Genomic DNA, 22200 nt, shown 5'->3' with positions numbered 1-22200 from the left:
TATACCAGGCATACCTTGACGTATACCTTGTATAACGGCACCACAAGTGGATATAAAAATTCCAAATGGAAGAACCCGTGGTTGTCAGCGAGACATATTTCATATATACAAAATAAAAACTGGCAACGTGGCCTGTTATGGCGCTTCTGAAAGCAAATATCTTTGGCGCAACAACGTTGGCTCTGCCCTATCGCAATTACAATCTGATTGTTGATTCGTGTTTTAGAAATTGCATTTCCCGAACTGGGTTGTTACCATTTCTTGTTCGCGAAACAAGACAAAAACTACCGAAGCAAACGTTTTTGACGGAAAGAATCTGCATTATTTTTCTGCCGCTTGGCCCATGTGGAAGCGGCTGACACCAAAAGATCCGAGGGTTACAACATATCTTCAGGGACTGCGAGAGGCAAAGGAAGTGAGGCGGCAAGGCACAGGCGGATGGAGCAGAGTGCGCAGAGACGGCCGACTGCCTTATGCTCCGCCAGGAAACCGAGGAAAGTGGAGCCGCCGCGGAAGCGCCCTTTCCCCCGCGGAAGAAAGGGACACTGCGCTTCCCGCGCCGCCGGCCACGCCATCGCGGAGGACGAACGCAGCCGCAGAGCGCAGAGCGAGGCTGCCGCTGTATCGACGGGGGCGCCGCTCCGACGCCGGGCCGCCTTCTCCCAACGTCCTCGTGGCCCCGCCAGAGATGCCGTGGTGAGTCGGCTGGCGCCGCCGGGATTTCTTTCCGTCTCCTCCTGGCTCGGCGGTCAAGCCATCCATATTCGCCTGCATGTCGTCGCCGTCATTGTCAGCAAATCGGCATGTTGGCTGGAGACATATATATACGGCATCTTCATTAGCGTGTCGGTGGATTAACTAGGAATTTCGTCGGCCCAGTCAGAAAAGCACGTGTTGTGAACCAACGACCAAAATGTCGTCGCAGTGCTGGCCAATTTTGCATTGGTGCGAAATGGCCCATGATTGCATACTGCGGCTGTTTTGTACAGAAAGCGGCCGCTGGCGTTAAAATGCCTGAACACCGCTTTACAGCCCGCAAACATAGGCCGCCCTAAATAATATTTCTTGCGCATAGAGCGTGTCTCTTGAGATAGATCTCAAGTAAGGGGATTGCTCGACCGGTGTCGATTATTTTCACGTTCTCCGTCTACAAGTCATGAAACAATTCCCTCAAACTGGTCTGTGCCCCTATTAAATTCATAGCGTAATTCTTGAAAACTATATATTCCCGCAAGACGGGAGCTGCTTTCCTTGGCAAATGAAACAGTGTCGTTGGCATTCATCATCATCGCCAGGCTATCTACGCCCACTGCAGGGCAAAGGCCTCTCCCAAAGACCTCCAATTACCCCGTCATGTGCTAACTGCGATTATTTTATCCCTGCAACCATCTTGATCTCACCTGCCCAGCTAGTCCCCTGCCACGCTTGCCATTATCGTTGGCATTATTGAAAGGCTAAATCCCTTTTATCATATACCCAGGTTCTTAGAAAACTTCTTCGGGAACTTCACCCAAAATTAGACACATCTTTAAACAAATTGATTTGCTCACGGTTTTTTTTTTTTTTTTAGAAACCGCGAAAATAGAAAAAGTCGTGTTTCATTTATGGTGCCCATTTTGTTGGCTGATTAGAGGAGTAAACGTATGTTTTGCTCTCTATGAAGCATCTGCAGAAACAACCAGAATCAAGCAAATCGATTTCGCCTCTCGAACGAGGTAAGTAATACTGATAGCGCGGACAATGGTGCATTGTACTTCCTTTACACGTTTTCTTGCTCAAGGCTTCCACCGGTCTCGTTTTTCAAAATTGAAATACCGAAATGCGAAGACGTTATGTGAAGTACGATATTTTAGCATCCCACTAAACACAAGCCATCGTGTGTGCTATGCAAAATATTGCAGCACCGTTAACTACCGAATATTAAGACACGCGGGTGTTGCGCAAATTTCAGCAGCATTAAAATATGGTTGTTACCGGAAAGATATTTTAAATGTAGAATAACGCTTTTCCTAGTAACCAACTGATGAATAAATAGACAGGGACACTGTTTTCGGCGCCATTTTCTCGCTGCTTTGCATACAGTATATATTTTGATGGGTTATCACACACTTTATAAACAACAAACTATTCATCAAACAAGGATTTTGCAAATCTGTAAAGTAAAGGCTGCCGGCGCAGTGTTGACAGTATACTATTGTTAGGAAGACTGAAAGGCGGGCATTCAGTCGGTTATGGTTTAGAGAAGACGCTATGAAGCTAGATGAACCAAAGTGAATTAGGATGCCGTAAATACCCATTACCCAAAGCGATTTCCCACAAGTTTCACAGTTACCACAACTAAAACGTTGCTCCCAACCTTATAGTGCTTCTTCGATTAGTCCAACTCAACAGAAATGATGACAACATACACTTTTTTCACAAATGCGCGAAAGGGTGTACGCCCAGACATTCTAATAGTAGATCTGCACCCCTTCATTATTCACAAGAATTGACGCCTTTTAGAAGATTCCCGGGCCGTCTTTGCAACGTGTAGCCAAGTATTCGCTAACGCGTCGTCAGTGTGCTCGAAATTCCCCGGTCACGAAAGGCCGCGCAGCGTCGAGGGGCACGTTTTCCTGCCTGGCTGTGAATTGTGGAATTGTGCCTTTCATCCGTTCGGTGGGGCTTCGCCTTTTCCCGAGTGCGCATAATTAGAACAGTCCTTCCAAACTATAAAATTGTATACGGCGTTGCAACAGCTCCGGCAGGTTATATAGGGAGACGTTTTGCTGGATTGCTATCGAGAGAGAGATTAAACTCTAATTCGGAGGTGAGCATTTGTTCTCCCAGTCGCGGTAGCCCTGAGCCATGCGCTCCTCACTACCAGGCGGCGCTAGAATGCGAGCTCGAATTTTCTTTGGGAATTCCCATTTCTCGGTAGACGTCAGTGATTTCGACAGCCATAGCACAGCCCATTTAATGTGATTTAACTAAGACCTTGTGAGCTTTACCTAAAAGGAAACATTGAAGAAAGGGACCGGAAGCGATCCCCCACCAGAGAGTCTATCGCAGGTTTAGACCGAATCGAACTAAACGAAATGGGCACGAGGAACAGGGAGGTTTAAAGGGGCCCTGAAAGGCATTTTGAGCACACTAAATGAACTAGCGCAATCGCTAGATTGGGTCGCCAACGTCACCTGTGCCAAGTATTACTCTTTTACGCGCAGCGGAAAGCTCACTCTTTTGTTGCAAAGTTTGTCGCTTTTTTCTCACCCTTTCCTTCGCGTTTTTGGACGCCGCCATCTTCACATGTCTACATCATCGATTCCCAGATGTTCGTCATGAGCTAGACATCCTGCTATTGGGCGGCTTTTTCACGCACTTCCGGCAAAGAGATGAGTCGTCTGCTCAGCGTCGGCTCGCCGGCTGATCTGCCAGCGGAGTGCCGGAGTACTTTGACATTTTACGACAAACGAAACAAGTGTAAACAAACGCTTAACCGTTTGTATTGAATGCAACACGGCCATAACACGACGTCGATTTTATCTTACGTGAGTACGTACCATAAAGAAAGTCCCGTGGCACTTCTTTGGTGCAATCGCAGAGAACGCCCTGAGCCGAATGCCCGGGTTTGACGCGTACATTTTATTCAACTTCAAAACAATCCAGAGATGCGTTAAAAACGAACGCAACGTCACAACATGCGTTGCAAGTCTGAACCGCGATTGACAGACGATGAGTTGCCTCCTCCTGCCCGTCGTAAATACGGCACTCACCTCACACCCGGTTTGCGGGTACGAGCAGCAAGTCACAACTCTGGCGCGCAAGCGAGAAGGCTTTTAGCCAGGCACACTGCACATACCAAATGCCAGGTTGAGTGGTACGTCGTTCGAGAAAGATAATCCAGACCATGGGAAGCACTATCCACCCGCAGAAGTACAATGTCGCATTTCATCGCGAAACGAACGCGTCCACAACACACAGGAGGCGATGCACACACACACACACAGCTTCGGTCGCTGCATTGGCTTAGCTGCAAGCTTCGTTCGGACAATCAGCGATGCTACGACGATACAGAGCTGCGTGAGGACGACGTGCTAACCACTTCACGTATTTAAAAACACAGGGGCAAAGAACTAGGTTCGTCGGAAGCAAAAAATCTTTCCTCCATTATAGTGCCTGAAATATACTGGCTAGTGTGCCGAGGGCGGGCTTCAGGCTGGCGCCGGGAGCGATGTACGCGGCCGTCTGCCGCTTGGGGCGCTGCCGTGCGGGAGTGTGCGCGTTCATCCGGCCCGAAGCAGATCGCGCGGTTACCTCCGAGCTGCGTAGCAGACTGCAGCGGCAGAACTTTCCATTCCCGCTTGCGACGAAAGCGAGCGAAAGCGACGGGAATTCTGTCGCGCAACCAAAATTTGTCCCGACCATTCGACAAAAACGATCGTCGCGCGACAAAGCGACGGAATTCCTGCCGCTCTCACTCGCTTTCGTCGCAAGTGCGAACGGGCCTTTATGCGCAATCTCCGCCCCACATAAAACAAGCTCTTGCTTGTCGCCTGAGCATACGTTTGATATCTGACTACGTTACACTGTGCTTGCCAGTGTATTTAAACGATGTCACTAGGTTTGAAACGTACGCGCTCGGCGTGCAGCTTTGTAAACGCAAGCGCTTTCACATACGCACGCTATTTTGCTGCTAATAGTTTTAGTACAGCGTCTGTGGCCTTTGCATACGCTAAACGCTAAATTTTTGCGTCCCGCTACGTGACACCGCGATGGGAGTTTTAGTAGAGCGTCTCATCTGTTTCGCGTAGCGATACACTAATGCATACGGCGCCATCTGTCAAATGTTTTCCGAAATGTCTCGCCGGCTGATCTGCTAGCGGAGTGCCGGAGTGTTTGGACATTTTACGACTATCCAAACAAGTGCAAACAAACGCTTTCCCGTCAGTGTTGAATGCAACACATGGGTGCAGCTTGTCAGAACACGGGTTCTCGCTGATCGAGTGCAGCGTTGGTTTGCTCTTCGCCTTCACGTTCATCGCCGCTGATAAAGCGATCCGATCCGGCGCGTTTTGTGCACGGGTTCTGTGTCGGTTGAAAATGTCTTTTTTCACATGCCGCCGGTAGTAGGAATTACAACCACCGCAAAATAACACCCGGCACCAGCGGGGCCACATCTGAGACCGCGCTTTTTGGATAAACAGTGCGCGGTGCACCAAAGGGAACGAGCGCACGATTCTCCCCACGCGGCTGCGAGTTCGCCGCCGATACCAACTGCAGCCCTGCAGCTACGTACAGCGCGAAAGGGCAAGGCCAGGCCGCACACATGCGGCCAGGTCATTCGTTCGCTTTTCCAGCCTGTGTACATGGTGTCTACAGAGATGAAAAAGCCGAAAGAGCTGGCCCGTAGCAGACGGCAGTCTGTGGGAGCGCAATAGCGGAAGTACGTCACCGCTGAGGAGCGGAGCATCATGGGAGGGGAGGCCAACAGCGAAGAAACAGTTGAAAGGAGGAGGAAATACGGCGCGACGATAATTCGCGGTTTTTGATTTACGATTTCTCAGCTAATACTCATCGCTTTAACAAAATTCTTGCAGGAGGAGATTGCTAATACATTGCTTTATTTGGTTACATGTACATCCATGCATCGGCGGAAGGCATTTCAGGACCCCTTTAAGAAAAAAAGCCATTTGACGTGGACAAAAAAATAACGTTACACCTCCAAGGGCACCACCTTCTAGATCAGAACTAATTTGTCAGGCTAGCAACATAAAACATTCAAAATGCGAACATATTTAAAGGGCATAATGACACGAGAACCCAATGAACAAACAAGTGCATAACCAGCCCGTTTCTTTCAGTCTGGATGCCGTCAACGAGTCATTAACGATACGGTGTTAACTTGTCTCCTTTTTACTAGGGCTGCTATTATGGCCGCTACAAAAGCTTTTGCATAGTTGCGTGTTTCGGCGAGAAGTTCTTGTTATTGGCACATCCGTCTTACTTCTTTTTTAGAGCGTTTGCGTTTATTTTGATGCATGGTTTGGGTGAGGGGTGCTTATAATTCGACAATGGGGCTGTTACGAAGGGATTAAAAAGACCAGGGAATTTCCTATTTGTGAGCTACAAGAATGGTGTTGAAATTTATCGAACCCGTTTTAGTGTACCATAAGGCTTGTTTCAGCTGATAACAATGGGTGCACTAGTAACGACAATAATTCTGACAAATACAACAGCAAGCATAAAACCCTTTTATCAAGGTATGCAGACGTAAAGTAGCAAGCCCAGACAATTATTTTGTTTGAATTGCGCACGCCGTTTTTTTTTTTTTTTGTTAAAGCACAGGATGGTGAGAATGTACATTGCCCCAATTTGAACTTCAAGTGGACACTTAAATGTTTGCTGCTTTCAAGAGGGTGGGGAGCAGCAATCAAAATTTAAAATGGGACGGTGCCCCCTGAACATCAGATGTGGGTATTGTTTGAACGACTTATTGAATTAACCATGATACTTGCGTATGTAGAGAGAGAGAGATACTTAACTTGACGCGTGCCGTTTCGCAGCAACTTCCCGGCACCGCAAGTGCGCCATCAAGATAGCCGAGAAGCGGTTGTTTGAGAAGAAAATTGCGCCCACCTCCCCGCAAGGGGAACCCTGTGTAGATGCGACGCATCGTGGGGTTCACTTGGTGTTTCCGTTGGATTGATTCTGAAATCGCGTGAAACGTGTCGGGAACGCGTATGATTATTATGTTTTATGATGATTATTATTATGTTTTATTGGCCAATCTTGGTCAATCTCTCTAAGTGGTATGCTCGGGGCTTCGCTGTCGCAACGACTTTTACTCCATCATTGTTGCTGTAAGTGGGAGCTTCCTTTTTTTTATTGCAAGTGTTTATAATTGCCCCGTCATGCGTTGTATCAGTAGCATCTTCACGTAGTTTGAATGAATAAAGGATATAAGGCGCGTTCATAGCATTTGTTTCTGTGTTGGTTTTGTGGCGCAGTGGGAAGAGCACCATCTACCTCGCGTTCCGCCCACAGTGTCGTGGGATCGAAACCGGGCAAAATAAAGTATAGACACAGATTCCACTGGCACAATTTTCGAAAATCTAAGGACCCTTTTTCAAGGAAAGATGACTGAAACGCGAAGATTTCTCCGATACAAATTCAATATTTACCACAGAGTGAGCCAAAGTGAAATTTATTTATTAATTTATTTATTTATTTATTTATTTATTTATTTATTTATTTATTGATACCGTAACCCCGCACTTGAGGGTCATTACAGGGAGGAATACAAACAAAAAAAACAACACACAATGACAAAACAGACATTAGGTTTCGTGCTGCCGGTAGTACAATTCTAGCGAACACTCAAACGCTTTGACATTTGAACTAGTAACAGCGTACTCTGGAAGTCTATTCCACACTTCTATGCTATAAGCAAAAAAATAATTCTTAAAGCCATCTAGACGCGCCCAAAAAGGCCTTAATGGGTGACTATGGTTGTTGTGACGATTCAGTCTGAGAACGCGACGAAGACAGAAACCCCGCAAAAGCGGGGAATGGACGAAGCAAAGCGCGCGCCGCCGCCGCCGGGGGCTGTCAACTGGGACCACCGGCGGGGTCCGCGCGCGCGCCACATATGGTTGTTGTTCCACCGGGGAACGTGGCCCCCTCTCCCTCGAAAGAAGGGACCGCGGCGGAGGGGAGCGGGGGGCCAGTTGGTTCGTTGAAAGCATGTAAGACGGAAAGCTGTAACCTTCTGTGCTTCTGTATAAAGAAATCCTGTTGTTTTCCTTTGCACTCGAACGAGTAGTGGCGTTTATTGAACGACAACAGCGACCGAAAGGAGCTACACATATTCGCTACTACAAAATTTTGGTGCCGAAACCCGGGATCTTGAAAGATGACCGAACTGTGAGTGCATCGGCGAGCAACAGGGATCGACTGCTCCGTTGAACGTGGACGACGATCGGAATGGAGCTACAGAAGAAGAAACGAAAGACTCTGCGGGCTCAAGTAAGTCGACTCGTTGGCGAGGCAGAAAAGCTGCTACCGCTGCCTGCGCCTAGTGTCGAAGAACTTGAAGTGCTGATAGAACGTCTTCTGCTTGTGGAGGCTCAACTGAAGGAAGTGAACGCGGCAATTGAGCCTTTACTGACCGACGAAGAAGCAGAAGACGAGTTCACGCATGCCATCGAGTACAGTGACAAGATCGTAACCTGCCTGGAGAGACTGAAAGGCAGGGTCAAACGAAGCTGCAACAATACCTCAGGTGGTGGCAACTCCGATCAAGACAGCAACGCAACAAGAACAAGGACAGCAACGGCGGCAAAAGTCAAACTCCCAAAATTGGAGCTTCTGAAATTCAACGGAAACCGAAGGCATTGGCAGCCTTTTTGGGAGCAGTTCGAGACCTCCATTCATAAAAATCCGGACTTGGCGCCATCAGAAAAGTTCAATTACCTGAGGGCTGCACTGATCGGAGACGGAGCAGCGGCAATTGCGGGTCTGCAGCCAACATCGGAGTGCTACGATGACGCCATCGACATCCTGCAGCAGAGGTTTGGAAACCAGGCGGCACTCATCCAAGACCACATCGACAGCCTAATGAACCTAACACCGGTCTCGTCACCACGGAACCTCCGAGCACTGCGCCGTATGTACGACAACGTCCAAGCTCACCTCCGAGGGCTGAAGGCGTTGGGTGTGGGAGAGGAGTCGTACTGCGCCATGCTGTATCTCGGCCTACTTCGCGCACTTCCATCCGACCTGAGCCTGGATTACAACAGAAAGGTGACATCGAGGAATGCGGAAGAGGCCAGCTCTGCGGGAACATCGAGCAGCGATACCAGCTCCGAGACTTCAAAAAAGCCGGTGCACCTCAGCATGCTGAGCGACCTTTTGAACTTTCTCCGCATCGAGGTAGAGACCCTGGAAAAGTCCATCATCGAGCGACCTGACGGAACTGGTAAGCCTCCATCTCGCTTCCCTACGCATGAACGTGACAAGAAGCCACAGCAGTTTGTGAAGTCACGACAACCATCAGCTGCCGCGCTGCACGGCACAGTTAAAGGGATGGAATGCTTTCTGTGCAACTCAAAAAGGCATGCCACAAAAGACTGCACCGAAGAAATCCCTCTGAGAGAGAAGAAACGCATGTTGCAGCAAGGCAGGAGGTGTTTTAGGTGCACAATGCCGCATCATACAGCGAGAATGTGCACGTGCGTACTGAGTTGCGGCAAGTGTCACGGCCGGCACGCTACCAGCATGTGTGACCCGCATTACACTCCGCCTAAACGGATCTCTGACCGATCGGACGACGCGAAAAAAGAGAAGAATCCGAACGAGCCCGTCAGTCTCGAGACTACAGAAAAGGGCAGCGTGAGACCAGCCGTTCTATTGCAAACCGTAACAGCATGGGTTGAGAGTGGCAGGCAGATGAAGTTGGCCAGGCTAATGTTTGACAGCGGCAGCCAACGCACCTTCATAACGGAAAAGCTGTCACGGGAACTCAACTGCAAACTCCTCGGAACGGAGATTCTGGCGGTTGGCGTGTTCGGAGGTGAAAGCAAAGAACGCACCTTTCGGAGGGTTCTGGTAACCTTGAGAAGCCGACTGAATGACAAAAAAATTGAGATCGACGCGCTAGAAACGCCCAAGATCTGTGAGCACGACCTTCCCAGCCCTGATGAAAGCATTCTGATCAAGTTAGATGAGATTGGCCTCTCAGTTGGGGACGATTTGAGTGGACAGAGCGATCGAAACGTTGACGTGCTGCTGGGATCCGACCACTACTGGACTGCGATGACCGGACGGATCCACCGACTGACGGAAAGTTTGACTGCGGTGGAATCCGTATTCGGATGGGCAGTCCAGGGACGAACGGGGTCACGCACAAGCAGAATGAATTGTTCCGAAGCGATCGTGCTGAAGGCAACGGCGCCAGATCTCGAGTCTTCCTCGCTTCTAAGGAGCTTTTGGGAACTCGAAAGTGTGGGAGTCACCGACGCCTTGGATGACGACCCTCCGGGGGAACATGTTAGGCGAAACTTTGAAGCCAGCATCACTCAGTCGAATGGCAGATACGAAGTGTCCCTCCCTTGGAAGGCTGACGTGAGGCTCGCCGACAACAAGCAGGTGGCGTTAAACAGAATGGAGAACGTGAGAAAGAAACAGCCAAAAAACAAAGGTCTCCTCGAAGAGTACGATCAGGCAATTCGGTTCTATCAGAACAGTGGAATAGCAGAAAGGGTTGATGACGAAGGTAGCGATGAAGGAGCAGCGAAGGTGCTGTATTACATGCCCCACCAGGCTGTAGTACGAGAAAACAGCAGCAGCACAAAGCTCAGGATTGTATTTGACGCTTCATCCCACTGTGCAAACTCAAAATCTCTGAACGACAGCTTGGAAAGCGGCCCGAACCTTAATCCGGATCTGGTCGCCTTGCTCCTGAACTTCCGGACACATCCCATAGCTTTGGTCGCGGATGTGGAAAAGGCGTTCTTGCAAATCGGAGTGAAAGAAGAGGATCGTGACGCGCTCCGATTCCTCTGGTACAAAGACCCTCCGCGACCAAATGAACCAATTCCGGAAATCGAGACTTGGCGAATGACGAGGGTGACTTTTGGAACGACTGCAAGTCCGTTCTTGCTGGCCGCTACCCTTCAGCACCATTTCCAAGCTATGGAGAGCGCCTACCCAGGCACTGCACGGACGCTAAGAAAATCGGTGTACGTTGACGATTTGTTGACTGGGGCGGCCAGCGAGGCAGAGGCGAAGCGACTGTATGCCGAAGCGAACGAAATATTCATGCTGGCAGGCATGAGACTCCACAAGTGGGGCTCAAATAGTGCAGCTCTAACAGGAATGTTTGAAGAGAACGGCGGCGTTGAAACAAACTTGGGCCAAGTAGCGAACGTGCTGAAAGTGCTGGGAATGACTTGGAAACCCAAGCAGGACTGCCTGACCTTTTCTCCGGACCAAGTGGTCGAGTTCGCACAGCGCGGAGGAGACACAAAACGTTTCGTTCTCCAGACGACAGCGAGATTATACGACCCTCTCGGACTCCTGTCACCATTTGTCGTGAGGGCCAAAATCCTCTTTCAGGAGATCTGGAAACGCAACCTTCGATGGGATGACGTGCTGCCAGAGCAGCTACTGAAGAAATGGATCGCTTGGTGCGATGAGCTTGCGAACCTGAAGGAAATCAGCGTGCCGAGGTATTACGCCACGGAGCTTTTGGGAAACGTGACCCATCGAGCGCTGCACATTTACGCAGATGCCAGCACGGTGGCCTACGGAGCTGTAGTGTACCTCTTAACTATCGACGACACTGGAGCCACAACGACGACACTGCTTCTGGCAAAAGGCCGAGTGGCGCCACTGAAAGAGGTCACCTTGCCCAGGCTTGAGCTGATGGCCGGCTTGATAGCCGCGAGGCTGTATAAGTACGTCAAAACGTGCCTCGAGATCGAAGTGAACGAGGTTCACTTTTGGACCGATTCCTCGATTACCTTGAATTGGATAACGGGAGACCCGAGCAGATGGAAATTGTTCGTCCGAAACCGCGAGCAAGAAATCCAAAGCCATTCTCTGGACGCGACATGGCATCACTGCCCTGGGAAGGACAATCCTGCCGACTTGATGACACGAGGTTTGAGGGCATCGAAACTGGTGTCATCGGTTCTTTGGTGGAGAGGGCCGGAATGGTTGTCATTGCCGGTGACGGATTGGCGGAAAGAAAAACGCACTGAGCTCCCACAAGACCACCTTGAGGAGCGGCAACAACGGGCTGATGTGTTAGAGATTGCCACGGAGCCATCTGCGGAACTGCTCGACATTTCCAGATTCAGCTCGGCGTCCAAGGTCAACCGAACGACCGCTTGGATCTTCCGCTTCCTCTACAACCCGAAGTCCACGGAAAAAAGATCGGGACCCTTTACCGCGACGGAGATCCAAGCAGCGCGAACACACTGGCTGAGAAAGGCGCAGCAGTCGGCGTTCTCGGCTGACCTCAAATGTGTGACCGAAGGAACCAAGTCTCCACGTGAGTCTCCCCTCCGAGACTTCATCACCTTCATCGACGACGAAGGAGTGCTTCGAATCAAGAGCCGCTTTCACTCGGCAAACATGACTCACGACGAGCGAAGCCCCGTCGTCTTGCCCAAACAGCACAGATATTCAACGCTGCTGGCGATCGACGCCCACCGACAGGTTCTGCACGCAGGAGTCAGAGACACCGTCGTCCAGCTTCGTGAGAAATACTGGATTCTGCGAAACAGAGAACTCGTGAAGAAGGTGGTGCGTGCGTGTGTGACGTGTCAGCGTTTCAGTGCTACACCGGGGTGCGCGACAACAGGACCTCTGCCGCATGATCGGACAACCAGAGCAGATCCGTTCGAAGTGATCGGCACTGACTTTGCGGGCCCACTTTATGTTAGAGACAATGGTGTCACGCGTAAGGCCTATATAGTGCTATTCACCTGTGCGGTTACGCGAGCTGTGCATTTAGAACTGGTACATGACTTGACAACTGCTAGTTTTTTGTTAGCTTTCCGCAGATTTGTGTCCCGGAGAAGGCTGTGTCGCGTCGTGTACTCTGACAATGCTTTGACATTCAAGCGCGCCACCAAAGAACTGCTCGAACTGTGGAACGTGTTGCGACATCCAGACGTGATCGACCACTTTTCTAGCGCAGGGATAGAGTGGAAATTCATTGTCGAGCGGGCACCATGGTGGGGAGGCTTTTACGAAAGGCTGGTGCGTTCAGTGAAAGGGGCACTGAAGAAAGTGATCGGGAGGAAAGTTTTGGGCTGGCACGAAGTGGCCACCATTTTGACAGAAGTGAAGGCGGTGATAAATTCCCGTCCCCTCACGTATGTATACAGTGACGTGGGAGAGGGCATCCCCCTCACACCGGCCAGCTTTCTCACTGGGAGGCGGCTAACTACACTGCCGACGGAAGTCGCGCAGCAGCCTGCTTCGACGCCCGAGACACTCCGCGTGCTCTGGAGGCGCCGAAAACGCCTGTTGAACCAATTCTGGGTGGCATGGGGAGCCGAGTACATGCGAGAGCTAAAATCCGCCTATGCTACCGACAGGAAGGAGTCGCCACCTCCCAGAGTGGGCCAGCTGGTGCTCATTAAGGAACCGGTACCGCGCTCGCTATGGAAGCTTGGAAGGATCGAAAAAGGTTTTTGAGGGACGGGATGGTAAAGTCCGCTCGTGCACAGTAAGAGTGCCACGCGGCGTAATGTTAACGCGCCCCATACAGCTCATTTACCCGCTAGAGAGGGAATGTGCTTGAGCCCATTCGGTGGGGAGTGTGTTGTGACGATTCAGTCTGAGAACGCGACGAAGACAGAAACCCCGCAGAAGCGGGGAATGGACGAAGCAAAGCGCGCGCCGCCGCCGCCGGGGGCTGTCAACTGGGACCACCGGCGGGGTCCGCGCGTGCGCCACATATGGTTCTTGTTCCACCAGGGAACGTAGCCCCCTCTCCCTCGAAAGAAGGGACCGCGGCGGAGGGGAGCGGGGGGCCAGTTGGTTCGTTGAAAGCATGTAAGACGGAAAGCTGTAACCTTCTGTGCTTCTGTATAAAGAAATCCTGTTGTTTTCCTTTGCACTTGAACGAGTAGTGGCGTTTATTGAACGACAACAGCGACCGAAAGGAGCTACACATATTCGCTACTACAATGGTTCAACCGAGCACCTCGTTTGGGTGCAGGTTGTATGTATGTGTCTTTATTTATTTTCATTTCGCCTCTTATAATTTGAAACATGAGTTTTAACCTTTGCTTTTCGCGGCGCACTTGCAGGGGTTCTAGCGTACATGATTTTAACAGATTTGTGACGGATTCTGTCCTCCGGTACCGCGAGCAAATGAAGCGCACTGCTACCCTCTGAATTCTTTCTAGTTTATCTCTCAGTGACTGCTGATGAGGACTCCATACAGAAGACGCATACTCCAAAATAGGGCGAACAAATGTTTTATATGAAAGTAATTTGACATCTCTAGGGGCATGTTCGAGTTTTTTCCTCAAGTAAAACAACTTTCTGTAGGCCTTTGAACACACCTCCTCAACATGAGTGTGCCACCCCAAATCTCTGGTAATAGTCACCCCCAGGTATTTAAACCTGTGTGTTCTGGTCAGAAAGTTATTTCCGATTTTATAATCACATGCGAGTACAGATTTATTCTTGGTTATATGGGTGAACGTAGTCTTTGAAAAGTTAATTTCCATTCCCCACTGGGTGCACCAATTATGCAACGCTTGCAGACAGCGATTAATTTTGATTTGGTCGTTTGTGTTAGTTACAGGAGCGTAAATTAAACAATCGTCTGCAAAAAGTTTGATTTTAACCCCGCTTTCGACAACTGCGGAAATATCATTTATAAAAATTAAAACCAACAAAGGACCCAGAACAGACTTCTGTGGGACACCGGACAGTAGTTTCAATGAACTAGACGTGCAATCATCTACACGTACTTTTTGTTGACGGTTCTTTAAATACGCGGCTATCCAATTTAGTATATCTGAGCTAAGTCCTAGTTGCTGAAGCTTAAAAATTAATTTGTTATGTGGAACCTTATCAAACGCCTTGGCGAAATCTACACAAATGACGTCTACTTGTTGTCGAGCTTCGAGAGATAAATAAAAATCATGAACTGTTTCTATCAGTTGAGTAACAGTTGACAACGCCTTCCTGAATCCCTGTTGATGGAGATAAAAAAACTCTTTTGACTCAAGAAAAATAATAATGTGCCTTGCTATGAAATGTTCAATGATTTTGCAACACACAGAGGTCAGTGAAACGGGGCGATAATTGTTCACATGAAGCCGATTGCCAGCTTTGTATATAGGCTTTACAATCGCAGTGCGTCAGTCTTGCGGTAATGAGGACGTTTCCAGAGATTTTCTGAAAATGATTGTTAAATAAAAGGACGACCATTCGGCATACCGTCGTAAGAATTCACTGGGAATTTCATCTGGTCCGTTTGCTTTTTTAGTGTCAAGCCCTAGCAAGTGACTGAACACCCCTTCCTGCATAATAGAAAAGGGCTCCATTGCGCAGGCGCGCGGGCAAGCCTGGTCAGCATCCACCTGATCGGTTTCATCTCTAGTGAAGACCGACTGAAAGAACTGGTTGAAAGAATTTGCGATCTGCAGTTTTTGCCTCACTGTTTCGGATGCAATTTTTGGTTGTTCAATTTCTTTTTTTTTTATTTCTCAAGTGAAGCCAAACTTTTTGCGGGGAACACTTAATGAAGTCAGCAAGGGTTTCGGTATAAAACTTTCGTTTGGATTCTTTTAATGCTGTCTTTAACTGACCACGCAAATGTACGATTGCTACTGAGTAGGTTTCGTTTTTCCGCATGCGTTTTATTTTTCGTTTGATATGGACGATCTCCCGGGTTATCCACGGACTACGCTGTTTCGTTTTCTTTTTACGAGTTGGAACAAATTTATCCGTGCAATGCTTTACAATGCTTTTGATTGATTGATTGATTGATTGATTGATTGATTGATTGATTGATTGATTGATTGATTGATTGATTGATTGATTGATTGATTGATTGATTGATTGATTGATTGATTGATTGATTGATTGATTGATTGGGGTTTAACGCGCCGACGCTACGCAGGCGATGAGGCGCGCCGTAGTGGAGGGCTCCGGATTAATTTTGACCACCTGGGGATCTTTATCGTGCGCCGAAATCTCGTACACACGGGCGTTTTTGGTTTTCGCCTCCATCAGAAAAGCGGCCGCCGCGGCCGGGAATCGAACCCGCGACCTCGTGCTCAGCAGCGCAACGCCTTAGCCGCTGAGCCACCGCGGCGGGTCTTACAATGCTTTTGAAACGTTGCCATAACTCTTCTACGGATTCTGAGACAGAAGCAAGTTCAAACTCATGAAGGGACAGTTCTAGATAATCAAGTATAGACGTGTCATCGACCCGTGAAAAAGTTTTAATCTGAACCGGGATAAATGACCGCTTCTGCGGCTTTGCGTCTAGTTGGATATTAACAGTTATCAGCTTGTGGTCCGATATTCCCTCTTCAACCGATAAAGTACTATGTGTCATTCTGCGTGATAGGAACACTAAATCAAGCGATGTTTCTGAATTACAGTTACTCGCGTATTTTCTTTTACAATCTGTGTTAAGTGATGAGAGAACATTATTTCCAACATTTTATCACCACTCAGAGTATATATGTGTCCAGGTGTGGCACTTTCCCAATTTATATGCGGTAAATTAAAATCGCCAGTCAGTATCAACCTCGTGTTGCATTCTGAAATTTGCACAAGAAACTGTTCAGTTGGTCTAGGAAATCAGGCATGGTACCAGGGGGCCTGTATATTGCTCCGACAATAAAAACCACTTTTTCGACAAATATTTTGCACCAAACCGTTTCGGAGAGTGAGCAATCAATTCTTTCTGTCGTAATAGGCGACTTCACAAGAATGGCCACGCCACCACCACGTGAATCCCTATCCCACCTGTGTACAAGATATCCGGGGGGAATAATACAATCGTCGGGAATTGAAGGGGTCAACCATGTTTCGGTTATGACAGCAATTTGTGGGCTATGTGACAGCAACAACAATTCGAGTTCTGTGAGCTTATTTACAATGCTGCGAGCATTCAGTACAAGCAGGCGTAGCTCTGCTTTTCGCGCAGAAGTGGAAGGGGAAGTGTTTGACGCAGATGCGGCATTCGAGCAGGTACCAGGGGCAGCTCTACCATCCCTATTGCCTTTGCTGTTCGAAATCGCACAACGCTCATTCTTGTTCTGATCCAAAGTGTAGAGCTTATCGTTTATTTTGAGCTTATCGTGATTCAGAGAAACCTTCAAACCGCTATCACGCTCAGCAGCCGCACTTTTCCATAACTTCCTCCACACTTCCACTGTTTCACTCGCATATTCATTACTAACACTTATGCAACTTCCCTTCAGCTTCGGACAATTTTTCATCACACGCTCCTTTTCCCGGTAGTCATAGAATCTCATGATGACTGGCCTAACCTTCCCGGGCTTTACCGTTGCCATGCGATGTATTCTCTCGATCGTCTTAACTTCTACATTAAGTTTTTCCTTAAATATCGTGTCCACGACCGCAACCATTAAATCCGATTCTGATTCTATACTTTTTTCAGCGAGACCGAATGCCAAAAGATTGTTTCTCCGGCTTCTATTCTCGTAGTCTACCAGCCTTTCCGCCTGCTGCCGGACAGTAGCTTCCAAAGCATCAATTCTAAGGTTCATTTCATGGATTAGAGCAAGCGAACTGGTTAGCTTATCTGTTTTAACGTTTACTTCAGATATTTGGTCTTTTATAGCATTCAAATCACGCTCAGACTTGGCCTGGTTTTTCAAGATCGTTTCCAAAAGCTCTTGCGTCGTAGCAGGCCCGGGGTTTTCCTCGACGTCTCCCGACATAACAAGCATCATCACAGCAGACAAACAGTCAACTATAATACAGTAACATCTTCGAGGGCACGGCAGAATCAACAGGCATATATCATCACTACGACAAGAGGCTATTTCACTGCGGTAACCAACCTGCAAAAGCAGCAGCAGCGGTTTAGCCATGCTGTCCGCAGGCCGGGTGCCGTGCCCTCTACTACAATCTACTACAACGCTGAGTAAACCTAATGTTATGTTGTAATTTTGTATCTGTTAGCTTGTGATCTGGTTCTCTGAATGTGCTTATTCGGGTAGCTGAGCGTTGTCGTTGATTGGAACTTCCGCTGACTGGATTATGAACTTTGCATCTGTATCCCAGGCAGCACAGGACTGCTCGGCCCTACCCGGTGTACTTGGGCCAATGATTTTCTATACGGCCTTTTTCTGGCAGAAGTGTTCGGGCCGTGTCCAAAATGTGGGCCTTTTGGCCACACTCCCACGGTTATCCAACGGCCACTTTCTGTCAGCTGGTTTAGAGGCTTACGTTCATACGGCCAGACTACAGCAGTAGGGCTTCGACCCTTCGATAGCCACCCGTGTGCGGCCGAAGTACGGCCGCTGGAGGTCAGCCGAAATGCGGTCGTCAGACTCCAGCCGGACTACAGCTGCCAAAATTCAGCCATGCTACGGGCATTGGAGTTCAGCCACAGTACGGCAACTGTACTGAACGTGGTGGGAAACAACCGCAGCGCAACCAGATTACGCAGCCGCACAAAGCCCAACACTTTGGGTCCACTGCAGCCACATCAAAGTAAGACCGCACACTCCGCCAGCAGTTCGTCGAATCCCCGCTTACTTATCAGCCTCATTTGGCAGCAAAATTAATTTATGCAGCACTGCGTACAATTTCCCGCTCCTATATTTGTTGTCCCTGTTTTGCTGTCGGATGCAGAAAATATTCATTTCTTTGCTACACCTGGAGCAGGTGTATTGTACAGGTAGCGATATATTGTGTGCGACCCAGCTGTAATAAACAGTGCGGAGGGGGGGGGGGGGCGCTTGCATTAGTGGGCTGAATTTCACAAAAATGAAAGTGCCGCTTTTAACGAATTTCTCTTAGGACCATCTTCCTGAACACTTCCATGCTCTGACTGAATCAACTATTTTTACAGCAGTTGCCTGACCAGTTTTGTTGTATATCAAACTGGCTCGCGTGCCTTAATGAAGCGTGTTGGCACTCCACAGGACACTTGGGAACATACCATATAATTTCCTTCACACAAAAAAGTATGTCCAGTTGTTGACCATGTTTCGTATAAATAAATTTTATACTAGATCAACTTTTCTTATGAGCTTTCAGAGGGCTGATTCTAGGAGAGATCGAACAGGCACGTTATTTTCAGTTTATTTTTATTTTACTTTCATTTACAAGCGCACAACTTATTAGTCCAAAAAGGCCTAATCTTAATGTAATGTTGTACTTCGTTAAAAAATTGTTGAAATGTTGCTAATGTTGTCTTCACGCAGCAAAGGCCGAACAGTAGTGTTCCATAATTTGTTTCAAACAAAAAAATAGCAATGGTAGTACACATACAGTAAACTTTGCATGCTGCAACCAATAAAAAACAATAAATATTTCATTGGTCGAGATCGAGTGCGCAAGGCTCTCAACTTCTCCCATGTGAAATTGCGGCTCCGCCCTATGTATGTATTGGTCCTTCAGCTTCAGAGTCTAACATGGCATTTCTCGCACGCCCCTCGTAAACAGCGCCTGCCGTGCTTCACACTCTAACCGTCCAAGCGGCCAGGTATTCGTACTTTGAGCGGCATCAGTGGCAGCGCATTACTTGGTTTTGGTTACGCCAATTGACACTCAAGGAAAACAATTTTTGCACCCTGCTATTCCCATTTGCTAAAAGGATGCTCACGAAGGGTCACTTTTCACCGGGTCTTTAATATTGAGGGAGACGTCAAGGGTAGCCGTCACCCAAAAGAGACGTCGCAGAGGCAGTGGAAACAGCGTTTATTCTAAGCGGCAACTCAGAACTCAGCACCAGGAATGATTATGAGGATGGGTCTGAAGAAGAGATGAGGTACGGCATGATGATAATAATAGTCGTGACAACCAGACGAAGTACACGATGAATTGGCCACGACAGTACAAGGGCACTTATCCATGTTTTCTCGAAGTGGGCACTAGCGCATCGTACAGATCACACATCACACATTCCCCTCTTCGCGGACGCGACCGCCTGGGAACATTATGGAGTGTGAGGCGTGAACGGTTTAGCCGGGACACATGCACGATCTCTGTGCCCCTGTAGCAGCGATTCGAAGGAGAACAAGGCGCGACGCGATAATTGTTGGGGGAGGTTTCTTCTAGGATGGTTAGGGTGGTGTAGGGGCCAAGAAATCAATAAAGGAATTTTAGATGCGGAGCGTCTTATGCTCGGGAGTATGTCCCACGGTGTCGGCGGTGGTCCGGCGTCCGCACACCACCGTTTCTTGGCCAATCCCCCACGTCTTATGCTCGGGAGTATGTCCCGCGGCGTCGGCGGTGGTCCGGCGTCCGCACACCACCGTCTCTTGGCCAATCCCCCACGTGGGTACGTACCCTAAAACAGGAACAACAACAACAACAACTCCGGTTGTGCTTGCGCTTGACTCCGTGATTCTTCAGATGAAGTAGGATGAAAGCAACAGCCCTGTCAGTGAGTGTGCTGACGCAATTAAGTGAGAGCATCAGCGCAAACACTAAGAGCAATTACACCCAACTACAATCCACGGACCGTGTATCGATCTCGTCTTTACCAGCGGCAACAGCGACGACTGCGTACAACCGCTGCTACGAGATCCACTGACTGTGCACTTCAGCGACCATAAGGCCGTCATACTCAAAGTAAGAAGACGTGCAAACCTAAATAAAGACCTTTAGATACCACTTCAATCTCGTCTCACTCGCGTATATACGCATGCAATAAGGAAAATTACACGCATGTCCCCGAATGGAACCATGAGTAGAATATATGAGCATTACGGGGTTGACTACATTTCCACCAAAATTTGGCTAACAAACATAAAGGAAACGCAAACGGAACCCCCATGACGTTCCGCATCCTACTCATGGTTCCCTTCGGGGAGATGGGTGTAATTTTTTTTGACATAATCCTGGGTTGCGAATTGTCGTACAAAGGAGTACCCTGTCACCAGGGCGGAACTGAACAGCACGATGCGTGGCGTCATATCGAAGCTTCCGGTCGTTTTGGTAGGCTTCCGTGTGCAGGCGAGCAAGGCGACGTCAGTGGGCAAGGCGTGAGACAAACTGTTTGGAGAAGGGGCTTGATGTAGACACGGGAGCAGAACAGAAGATGGTATCCAGAATAAAAAACGGGTGGCGGCCACAAACGAGGAAAAATGGCGAATAGCCAGTGGTATTTTGAACAGCGCTGTTGTATTAGAATCAACATATGGGAGAATTGTATCCCATTTTTGAATGGTCGGGTCGAATTACATGGAAATCATATCAGAAAAGGTACGGTGGAAGCACTAAGTTAGTCCATTTGTCTGCGGGTGGTATGCGGACGTGGTTTTGTGGACTGTAGGAGAGGCTCGGAGGACTTCGAGAAGGTTAGACGAAAACGTCCTGCCGGGATCCCTCAAGAGTACTCGACGGGCGCCATGACGCAACAGATTCGCGCGTAAAAAAAATCGGCGACCTCAGTAGCCCAACCACAACGAACTGGAGCTGTCTCCGCGTACCTTGTAAGGTGGTCTATGGCTGTTACCACCCAGCAATATCCGGCAGTCATTGGAGGTAGTGGACCGTAGAGGTCAATTCCCACAGTGTCGAACGGTACCGACGGGCAAGGAAGGCGCTGTAGGAGTCATGCAGGCGCGGAAGTGGAGCATTTGCGCTGCTGGCATAAGCCGCACGACGGAATATAGCGGGCAACACAGGTGGCAAGGCCAGGCCGAAAAACGCGGCTCCGGACGCGATCATACGTCTTATGAAAGCCTAGATGTCCAGCTGTGGCATCATCATGTAGGGCTTACAGTATCGTAGGGCGGAGGGAGCGCGGTGCAACGGGAACCCATCTGTAGCCCGAGGGGTGGTGCTTGCAATGGTGAAGGACTCCATCTAAAAGCCGAAATTGCTAAAGTTAACGACAGCAGCGGCTGTTCACAGGATGTTTGGAGCCGGTAAGGTAGTCAATTATTCCATGGCAGTAGAGATCTGATTGTTGAAGTGCTGCCAAGTCATAAACGTTGTCAGGCACTATGTGGCTGACAGGGGCGATGGGAAGTGCCGTGCCAGGCGACGTGGTCGCAGATAAAGCTTCGTATGACTCCAGCGGACATCGTGAGAGGGCATCTGCATCAAGGTGCTTCCTTCCGGACTTGTAAACGACTGTAAAGTCTTAGGAGCACCGACAAGTGGGCAAGTTGGTATGGAGACATGCTAAATAAAAGCGCAGAAAAACGCGGGACACAGAGAACTACACAGGGTGAGCGCTTACTAACAACTGAGTTTATTGATACCAAAAACGAAAAATCTCGACACTCCGCACCCTTGTGGCGCATCATACACACAAAACTGACGTAATTCAATCGGGAAGAAATCAGAAATCACATTCGCCCCGACAAATTGCCCGATAATCCGCGCGAATGTTCAAAGATCGAAAACATCAGCACCCAACCTTGCGAATCAAAAGACATTTACTGCCTTTTCACTGAACGCTATCTTCAAGATAGGAGAATAGGGACGGCGACGGATGGGGCACTTACACAAGTTCCATTC

At 48.8% G+C, this 22200-nt stretch overlaps 1 protein-coding gene across 2 annotated transcripts in view; it reads left to right on the top strand.

Annotated features, from left to right (window-relative positions):
* The first annotated feature begins 616 nt into the window (after window positions 1-616).
* Ptp36e (protein tyrosine phosphatase 36E) overlaps window positions 617-22200 on the top strand; it is a 540343-nt gene continuing 518759 nt past the window's right edge. The window contains exon 1 of one of the 2 annotated variants that reach the window (XM_077701525.1): window positions 617-696. The gene's annotated coding sequence lies outside the window, so the exon portion shown is untranslated. The remainder of the gene's footprint in view (window positions 697-22200) is intronic. The other variant, XM_077701527.1, reaches the window with a different exon arrangement.

Source organism: Haemaphysalis longicornis, unplaced genomic scaffold, assembly GCF_048455015.1.
Source record: "Haemaphysalis longicornis isolate Haplotype H1 unplaced genomic scaffold, Haemaphysalis longicornis Haplotype H1 scaffold_27, whole genome shotgun sequence".
NCBI lineage: Eukaryota > Metazoa > Arthropoda > Arachnida > Ixodida > Ixodidae > Haemaphysalis > Haemaphysalis longicornis.
This window is presented reverse-complemented; position numbering and strand designations above follow the sequence as displayed.